The following is a 10,900-nucleotide window of genomic DNA, read 5'->3' as shown; positions in this document are numbered from 1 at the left end:
CTACAGGCGTCAGTCTCTTCTGGTTTTGACACATTGACACGGTGTCTCAGCATTCTTTTGAGGCCCTTTCTGTCTCAGGTGCTGCTGTGGCCTCCTCAGCAGGAGGCCTTGTCACCCTTCCCTATGAAGACAGAGCTGTGCTGGCTAACGGAGGACGGTTCCCAGAGCGTTCTCCATGGACCTGGCCCCAGAAGGGGACTCGCTTCCAAAGGAGGGTTCTTGATCAGTAGATCTGGAAATGCTGCAGGCCACATGGCTTTTGTGGAGAGCCACAGCCCTTCTAGAATGGACTGGAAGGTTCCACGATGTTCCCAAAGTGATGTGGGGAGGGACCTGAGCTACAGCCTTAGGGGAGGGGAGGTTCTCAGGTGCACAAACTGTTATGCACATCACAGAAAAAGAAGTCCCCTGCATCCCCCAGCATGTGACAACTAAAGACACACTTCCATTCCCCCATTTCCAAACCCATCCCAAACCTCTGCTTGTAGAAGTTTTGTGGAGCAGGAGCTCTATTCACAAGACTTCTCCAGCCTCCTGGGTCACTGGGGCTCTGCCTCCTCCCCCAGCCTCCTGGCGTCTGGCTACTGGATGTGCAGTTCCCATAGTGGGGTACAGGCTTGCTGTAAGCTGAGGGTCCACTGGCTTTCTGGGTTCTTTCTTGTCCAGCCAATAACCCCAGATTTGTTTCACGGGCCCAGAAGTTGGGGTAATCATGGCACCCCATCTCTGGGAGGGGAATGCAGAGCAAAAACAGTGGGGGAATCACTGGAGCCAACTCTGAACACAGGTGATGCCAATCAGAGTTTTCATTAAAGAAAGAGTATATGCACATAGGAAAAGGTTAACAAGAGCACCAAACGTCACACGGTGAAAAGTGACCCCTCTCCTAGCCTGGGCTCTGGTGCCCCTCTCAGAGTTCCTTGTGGATTCTTCCAGAAATAAGGAGAAATAAGGCATGCAGCACATGAGAAAGCATGTGTGTTCCTTTCCCTTTATTCAAGTGGAAGCACAATCCTCACTGGCTTGCACTTTTTCTCCCGCTAATACATCCTGGAGACACTCCCTATGATCAAACACAGCTGCCCTCACCTTTTGATGATTTGGGTTCTAGATGGGTGGAAGTGGCCATGACCCTTTTGCCATTGTGGAATGTGGCAGACACTCTGGGGGCCCAGCCATGTGTCTCCAGCCATGCTCTTCCATGTCCTTCAGCCCCACAGCCAATGTCTAGGAGCTGCATCCCCTTCCCAAAGGGATTTCTCTGCAGTCAGAGCCCACTTGGTATGGGTCCCATTCACCATCCTAGAGAAGCCTTCAGCTAACAGCAGAACCCCAGGACTGGTAGATAAATACCCAAGTTCCCTTGCCTTGGGTGGCAGCTCTGAGGTGCATGGTCTGTGTGCTCCCCCAAGAGTGCCTGATGGGATTAAGCACCAATTGTCCACAGTGTAGCTTGTTCAACAACATACGCTGTTTTGTTTTCCTCCTGTTCCTTATCCCACTCCCTGACCAGTGCCTTCCTGGGATCATGTCCCAAATAAACCACTTGCACTCAAATCTTCAGCTCGAAGTCTGCTTCTGGGGGAACTCAAATTAAGACATGTTGGGGGAAAATTAATCTGTTATACTTGAAGCAAAAAAGCCCTCCAGGAAACTGTATCACCAATCTCTTCTGCATCTTCAGCGGGGCTGTTCAGGAAAGCTGCATTCATGCCAGAAATTGCCATCACCTGAGAATTATCCTGGAGTGCTGCAGAGCACCTGAAGTTCCCTTGTGTTCCACCTTGGGGGAGGTGGCAAGTGCTGAGTGGCCTCCCAGGAGTCTACATGAGGAAACACATGTAGAGCTTATCAGCGTGGAGAGTCCTCTGCCCTCCAAAGCTGTCATTAGTGCGGCTGCAACCTGCCAGAGGCAAGCCAGGTTTACCTTTGGCCGCTGACAGCATTCTTTCCATTCAATCACCCTCCTGTCTTATCAGACCCTGCCATGAATGACTTTTGACTGTTCCCAGACTTTCAATTTATTCTCAAAATTTGAAGATTTTTCTTTCCCTTTTTTTTTTTTTTTTTGAAACAGAGTCTCACAGCGTTGCCCAGGCTGGAGTGCAATGGTGTGATCTTGGCACACTGCAACCTCTGCCTCCTGGGTTCAAGTGATTCTTCTGCCTCAGCCCCCAGAGTAGCTGGGATTACAGATGTGCACCACCACGCCTGGCTAATTTTTTTTATTTTTTAAAAAAATTTTAGTAGAGATGTGGTTTCACTATGTTAGCCAGGCTAGTCTCAAACTTCTGACCTCAGGTGATACTCCTGCCTCAGCCTCACTGTGCCCGGGAAAATTGGAAGATTTTCCTACCTGTTCAAAATAATCTGTTACACCTTTCTGAAAGCAGCTGACAAAGAGGGTTTTCCAGTAATGAAATAAAAATGGGCCTTTTTAAAGAAACAATGTGTATTTGGATATGTAAATTTTACCCATCTGTTGAAATACACTGTCTAGAATAATGCTTTTCATGTGTGACCTTATCCTTTCAAAGTAGGCATGTGGGGACCATATTGAGTTTTCTCTAGAAACTTTTTTTTTTCTCCTCAAGAGCTTGTCTTTTTTATTTGGCAAAGAAAGCCTCTATCCTGTAGAGGACAAAAACAAACCCTCCATTGTGTACAACCTTTGGAGAAAGCATCGAACCCATGAAATCAGCCTTCTAAGAAAAAGTCTCTAACGTGGGATCTGCAAGGGCGTGCTGAAATTCTAAATGTAAATGTAGTGGAATCAATAGTTTTTTATTTTTATTTTTGAAGAGTCTTAAGGACAAATGAAGAATCAATAGTTTTTTGAAAATGGACAGTATGGTTGAGTGCATGCTGCCAAAACAGCATAAGCACCCTGGACCCGTGGGAGGAGGCTCTTTTGATGAGAACTGACTTTCCAGATGAAAGGAAGCCTGCCTGTGAACAAGCTAGTGGGAACCCATTAGCATTCTTACAAGGGGCTGCCAGGTTTCAATAATGCCAGTGGTCCTTTAACCAAAACTCCCAGAAATGTTCTCCCTACATAAACCACAGAAAGGATGATCATTTACCACCCACCACGGATCATATTGACATAATTTTTTAACTTTGAATTCTTACTCAAACTAAGCAGGAGAATGTTTTGGGCTTGGGTTTATCTCGTTGAGGTTATGTTATGAATGATCTGGACTGTCATGGGAAAGATGCATGTTTTCATGGGGAAAAACTTATATCCCTCAAATTCAACAAATCTTTAACTTTGTATGGAGATGTGGGTGAACTTGAGCCTTTGGGAACCCATGTTCCAGCTGCTTTGCCGTTCTGTTCCCCACTGCCTTGGAGAAAGAGGAGAGCCTTTGTGGATGCACCAGCCAGGTGCGTTTCAAGGTGTGAACTCCTGGGAACAGCTCTGCAGTGTGATGTGTGACACCGCCAGCCACCCGGGCACTGTTGTGGGCTGAGCTGACTGCAGCATCAGGACCATGGGATTGGCTGTGAGGTTGCTGTGCATCTGCCACTCTGACTCACCCCATCTATGGGTGTGGAGTGTACACCATTTGCGATCTCCTCTTTCCCACAAACAAAAATACATCCTTCTTTTTAAAATTTTATTTATTTATTTATTTATTTATTTATTTATTTATTTATTTATTTATTTTTGAGACGGAGTCTTGCTCTGTCACCGAGGCTGGAGTGCAGTGGCGCAATCTCGGCTCACTGCAAGCTCCGCCTCCTGGGTTCACGCCATTCTCCTGCCTCAGCCTCTCTGAGTAGCTGGGACTACAGGCGCCCGCCACCACACCCGGCTAATTTTTTTGTATTTTTAGTAGAGACGGGGTTTCACCATGGTCTCGATCTCCTGACCTCGTGATCCGCCCGCCTCGGCCTCCCAAAGTGCTGGGATTACAAGCGTGAGCCACCGCGCCCGGCCCATCCCTCTTTACACGAAAAAAAATACTCCTGTGTTTCGTTTCCCTCCAGAAGGAGGCTTTACATTCTCAAACGACCTCTAGGCTTTTCGTGGGTGGAAAGCATCTCCAAGACACACATCTGCGCCTGGGTCCCCTGGCCCAGCTCTTTCCCCAAATCAAAACTTTCTGTCCTTGGAGGCTTCAGGTTCTCTACTTACATTTTAGTTGACAGTAAAAGGATTTTGGAAAACATGCCCTTTTCCCCTATAAATCCTGGGAGTTTTGGCTCAATAGCGCCACGTTTGTAACAGACAGCTGCGGAGGAAAGCTCAGTCACTGAGCTGCGGAGCTTCGTGTTTTAGTCAATAACAAAATCCACATGTGTTGGGTCTTCCTGATTCCCAGGGAGGTCACGACCTGAACAAGCATTTGAAGACATTCTTCTTGGAACTTTTCCCCATAATTGAATGTAGGGGCCACACTTCCTGTATTCAGTTCCTAGGGCCGCTGTGACACATTGCCATAAACAAGGTGGCTTAAAACAACAGAAATTTATTCTGTTAGTGTTGGGGGCCAGAAGTCCAAAATCAAGATGTTGGCCGGCATGCTCCTCCCGGGTGTTTGAAGAGAATCCCTCCTTGCCTTTCCAGCCGCTGGGGGCTTGGGGATTCCTTGGCATTTCTTGAGTTGCAGGTGCATCTGTCCAATCTCTGCCTCTGTCTTCACATGGGCTTCTTCTCTGCGTTCTTTACTTCTGTCACCTGTACCGACATTTGCCATTGGATTTAATCTGAGATGACCTTATCGTGAGATCCTTACTTTAATTTTATCTGCAAAGACACTTTTTCCAAATAAGGCCACATTTACCAATTGTGAGGATTGGGAGATGGACTTTTTTGCGGGGCACCATTCAGACCCCATGCCTCCTTTGTGTTTTAGAATTCAAATGTACATAGCAAACTCTTCCTTTGAATGTTGTAGGTGAGTATCCATGTGGTTCCTTCATCTGTAACTGCTCTGGAGGTGGAATTTATTGTTTTAGTAACTACCTAAATATTATTTGGGTTTCTGGTACAACTACTCCCCCTGCCCAGACTCTGTCCTCCATTTTATAACAAGGCTTTTAATCTCCTGTCCTTATTTAATAGGCTTATTTCAAGACTTCCCCAAACTCGAAAGTAGCAAATGCATGAATGCATGATACTGGTACTCAGTATATCATATATCTCCACTGATAGGTTCCGGCTGACCTCGAAAACATCAGGACAGGGAAACAAAACCAACTAGCTAGCATTTGAATTAGAACTAGAAATATAGAGGTATATACACAGGGCAGTTTGAATACTGAGCTCTGGTTCCTTTTATAAAAAATTAATATTTACCTAAAATTACAAAAATAAGGCAACCATTTGAAATCTTTATTCCTGCTTGAAGAGGGTCTGGGACTCACCTGTCTCCTCTGGGGACATGCTTTCGTATTAGCCCTAATTGCATGGTACACACAGGAACTTCTTTCTTCAAAGTTTCTTTACCACTTTCTTCATTGCTGCTTCAATGGCAAACCCCAGACCCAGGTTGAGCCAACTGTTGTATGCCCTCCAGCCAGAGTCTCTGAGACCTGGGAAGCACTCCCATCCATATTACCAGTGCCTTTACACCTTCCCATGACACCTTCTGTGCAGCATCTGCAGCAAAGGAGCACCCTGAACAGAGCTGTGGGTTGTGAGGCTGTCTGGGCTCTATGTTTACCAAACCACCAGATCGGTGTGTGGCTGATGCCACTGCCAGCTCTACCTCCCTGAAGCAAGCCAGGAACACTGATCCTCCTCCTCCAGGTGGCTCTGGGAAACTCTAATTTGTCCTTGCAGTTAAGGCGAATTTTTAATGAGACAATCCCACTCCAAAGAATTTATCCTAAGGAAATATTTGGGAAATGCACACAGATATATGTACAAAGTTATTCCTTTGCAATCATCTGCATGTCCATGATAGGAGATTGGTTATGCAAATTATTGCTTATACGTACAAAGGACAACCCCACAGCCCTTAAGAGGATGAAAATGGGTCCTCTTTCTTGGAGAGGCAGCGTTGAACAGTGGCTAAGAGTTCTGGCCACGGAACAAGACAGCCTGAACTGACCTGAGCTCTGTCACTTGGTATCTGTGTGGCCTTGGGTAAATTAACATGGGCTCTGGGCTCTACTTTGCTCATCTTTGAAACAGATTCTTGTGAGTATTAAATAAGTTAAAGCCCAGGACCTGGAGTACATGGGACACAGGAAAGAATCAAAACAATCGTAGCTATTACCTATGACATATCCTTACGTGAATAAAACATGTTATGAAACACGATGTAGACGATACTCTTTTGGGGTCCCTATTATATACATGTCATGTGTTTGTACCAACCCGTAAATGCATTTGTTAGAAGATCCTGGATTTTGGATGATTTCAGTGACTTCAGTCAACTTTATTCAATCAAATACTTGGATTTTGCAGGCACACTTTGGATCCCTTTAGTTGTCTTATTCCCATTTATTGGTGGGTCGAACATTTATTGAGCGTGATATGCCAGCAGAGAACAGGACAGTCACTAAAGTCAGAGAGATGATGCTCCCTGGGAGGGAGCAGCTCTTCAATGGGCACTAATTAATCATTTAATTGAAAATATAGTAACAGTGAGAGGGGGGCAGGACGGCAGCCCTTGGAGTGTAGGAAGTGCCTGACCTCACTTCTGGGGACCCCTGGAAGAAGTCATGTTGGCGCTGATTGCTAAGATAAGCAGACATTCTCAGAGGGAGGGAGATATTCTAGCAAAGGGGACAGCTGGTAGTAAGACCCCCAGGCACTATGAAAGTTGACCATAGGAACTGGGTCATTCTTGTCATACCCAATTAAAACAGAGTCGAGAAGCCAAGGGGAAAAAGCATTTGGGACACATAACATTGCTCCAGAAATGGAATTCTTTGTGAGTCCGGCTGTGGAAACAACCTGTTTTAATGGGAGACCAGTTTTATCTGACAGTGGCCGAAACAACCTGCAGCAACTCTAAGACTAATTTTACCCAGTGCCTTAGCTCAGCAGCTTCAGCTCCCCCCTCCCCAAAACTTTACTAACATCAGTGACTTTCAAGACCTCAGCTGACATTTCTCTTTTTTATAAAACCCCCAATCTTCTCTTTGTTCTTCAGACATACCAGAGACTACCTGGCCTGAATTTATGCCCCAAGTTGCAGTTCTTGTATCCCAAATGAAACATCAATGCAGAGATTCATCTCTACATTTTAATTTCGACTTCAACAGAACCAAATGCCCTGGAATTAACAAGGGCACGAGCCTGGAGGAGAGTGATGAGGCCAGGTGGCAGAAAGCCATATATAAAACAGACTGCCATATAGAGGGATTTAAACAGTGGGAAGATGGGATCAAATGTAGTTTAACAATATTCTCCCAGCTGCCAGTGGACAATGGACTAGCTAGGGCCAGAGTGATCCAGGGACCCTGCTGGAAGGCCCTTGGGGTCACCCAAGGGAGAGATGAGGATGGCTGAGATGAGGGTGGGGGCTCTGGACATGGAGAGAAATTGATTGCCTTGAAAGACAGTCCGATTTAAATTCAGAGAATCTCCCAATGTAACCTCATTGAAAAGGAATGCAACTCAGAACAAGACAGCATAGTACTCTAGCACACAGGGCCCTGGGAGAAGCCCAGAAGCTTGTATGGAAGCTTTAAACCATGAATGTACCTTGCAAGATGCCCCACCTAGGGCCAGAAAATGGGCCATGGGGTGTGTGCCAGCGCCTGTCCTCACCCCCAATGGCACATTAGGTTGGCTTCCAGCACCACGCTGCTCAGGCCCTAAGGTCTAAGAGAAAGGTAGGCTGCCTTCTGGCCTGTCCCTGTATTCCCTGTGGCACTGCCAGCAGGGAGGGTGGCCACGTTTGAAGGAGATGTCAAAACAGAGGGTACTTGGGAGGCTCTTCTCAAAGTCAGGCACTCCAGGCTGGTGCTCAGCCAGCATCCTGGCAGAGGTCTGGAGCTGCCTGTGTGGCAGAGCTGTGGCTGTGAGGGACAGACTGAAGCTGCCTGTGTGACAGAGCTGTGGCTGTGAGGGACAGGCTGAAGCTGCCTGTGTGACAGAGCTGTGGCTGTGAGGGACAGGCTGAGCCTGCCCAGTGACTCCAACCATCTGTCAGCCTGGGGTGGACAGCAGCATGATGCAATGGCTAAGGCAGGCCCACCTGCCCCAAAGACAGTGGAGACTGTGTCTCCCCCTGTGATTGTGGGTTTGTCACTTCTTTGACTCATCTTCCATATGCTAAGGCTGTGTTGTGAGGAGCACAGACATTCAGAATCATTACATAACCCCGACAGTTTGAATCTTTATCAGTATTGATTTTGCCCTATCTCTAAAAGTGTTTTTTGCCTGAAAGTCAGCTGTGTCTGGAGTAAGTACAGTTATTTTGGCTTCATTTTGGTTAGTTTTCCCCATATAACACATGACAGTTACTTTCCCTTTAAATCTGTATTTATCCTAGTATTTGAGGTCTGCATGTCATGATTAGTATTTGGGAGACAACTGGGAGCATGGCCAGGACCAGTGGGGCTGTCCCCTGTGGGTAGCACTGGAGGCAGCAGGAGTAACTTGCAGGCCATCACTAGGATGAGCTGCAGGACAGAAGCAGGTGTAGCCAGAACCACCAGGCATAGCCTGGTCTCCTAGCCGGCAGTGGCCACGCCTTCTGGTGACGTGTGGGTACCATCATGAGATCTAAACTGAATACAAACCCAGCCGGAAGCCAGAAACGCCTTTTTTTTTTTTAAATGTGGAAAGGAAGTTGGAACAGATCTCAAATACTACTAACACTCAATGTGAGGGGTGAAAATAAAATATTTACTCCATGATATAAGGAGTATAATGCTATTATAATTTTAGGCATTCTTGTACTTATGCACAAGTATCTGCAAATAGTTCAGTGAAATCAATAAAAGGTCAGACACAGGCCAAGTAAATTCAGTTAAGTCAGGACTCAATTACAAATAGGAGCAACCTGCCTCAGTAGAGTGTATGCAGAACCAAGATAACGCACTGGCATGTCACTGGAAGAGCCGCGTGGTATGGGCCTCAGAGGTGTCCAGATTCCCTGGACCTTTAGGCCATCAGAAAACTCTGCCTACAGCCTCTCTCCACCCTATAACACAAACTCCTGATAGTGTGGGCAGCTCCAGGCTCACAAACAAATAGGTCTGTAATTGTGGCAATTACAGAGATTATGAGAGAGTCACTCTCCACCCTGGACAAAAGACTCACCATGCAGGCAGGACATGCAGAATTACAGCTGACACAATGGGATCAGGTAACCCCCTGTGGTCACACAGCTGGCCTGTGAATAGAATGTGGGCAAGGAGTGTTGGACAGACAAAAGTAACAGCCACTCCAAATAATTAGCTAGTACTTCATGGTTAATGATGAAGATGGTATTTCAAATCCGTGGGTGTTATGGACTCAACATTTATGCCTCCTCAAAACTTGCACAGGGAAACCCTAACCTTCAAGGAGACTGCGTCTGTGGACAGGACCTTTAAGGAGGTACTTAAGCTCAGTGATGCTATGAGGTAGGGCCCTAACCCTATAGGTATGCTGTCCTTACAAGAGGAAGAGACGCCAGGGCTTTCTTTCCAGGAGCACAGTGAATAGGCCATGTGAGGACACAGTGAGAAGGCAGCTGCCTGCCACCCAGGAAGCAGAGGCCTTACCAGACACAAGCCCGTTGGCACTTTGGTCTTGCACTTTCAGCATCCAAAACTGTGAGACAACAAATGTCTGTTATTTAAGTCATCCAGACTGTGGTATTTCATTATTGCACCCTGAGCAGACTAACAGAATGGGTTAGGAGTAAATTGGTCAAGAATCATAGTATAAAGAAGTGCCATTAGAAGAAACTAAAGTTAGACGCCCAACTCACACCAAATTCAATCAATCAGCACGAGGGATAGGAATCAAACAATTCAATTTCTTTTCTTCTCTCTTTCTTTCTTTCTTTCTTTCTTTCTTTCTTTCTTTCTTTCTTTCTTTCTTTCTTTCTTTCTTTCTTTCTTTCTTTCTTTCTTTCACAGAGTCTCACTCTGTCACCCAGTCTGGAGTGCAGTGGTACGATCTCAGCTCACTGCAAGCTCCGCCTCCTGGGTTCCAGTGGTCCTCCTGCCTCAGCCTCCTGAGTAGCTGGGACTACAAGTGCATGCCACCATGCCTGGCTAATTTTTTTTTGTATTTTTAGTAGAAATGGGGTTTCACCGTGTTAGCCAGCATGGTCTCAATCTCCTGACCTCGTGATCTGCCCGCCTTGGCATCCCAAAGTGCTGGGATTATAGGCATGAGCCACCATGCCTGGCCAAGCAATTAAATTTCAACAACATCTGTTTTAACAGTTTAAGCCAGGGGTTCCAACCCTGGGCTGTGGACTGGTACTGAAATATGGCCTGTTCAGAACCAGGCCATATAGCAGGAGGTGAACAGCAGGCAAATAAGCATTACCACCTGAGCTCCGCTTCCTGTCAGATCAGCCACAGCACTGGATTTTCACAGGAGCACAAACACTATTGTGAACTGTGCATGCAAGGGATCTAGGTTGCACACGCCTTATGAGAATCTAACTCATGCTTGATGATCTGAGTGAAAGTTTCATCCTGAAACCATTCCCCACCCCACCCCGGGTCTGTGGAAAAATTGTCTTCCACAAAACTGGTCCCTGGTACCAAAAAGGTTGGGGACTGCTGGTTTAAGGGACAGAAAGACCTGATGGCATGCTATGATTCCAAGAATGTTTTTATTGCTCATCAACATACAAACATATTTCCTTCAAACAATAGAATAATAAATAACCTGATTTCCAGTGCTTGTAGTTACCCAGGACACAATCATAGGCATCCTTGAAGCAATTTTCTGATTACTAATTGTATACTAAAACTGCAGTATGTA

This window comes from Symphalangus syndactylus, chromosome 2, assembly GCF_028878055.3.
Source record: "Symphalangus syndactylus isolate Jambi chromosome 2, NHGRI_mSymSyn1-v2.1_pri, whole genome shotgun sequence".
Taxonomy (NCBI): domain Eukaryota; kingdom Metazoa; phylum Chordata; class Mammalia; order Primates; family Hylobatidae; genus Symphalangus; species Symphalangus syndactylus.
The sequence above is the reverse complement of the archived record's forward strand: the minus strand, read 5'-3'. Positions refer to the sequence as shown.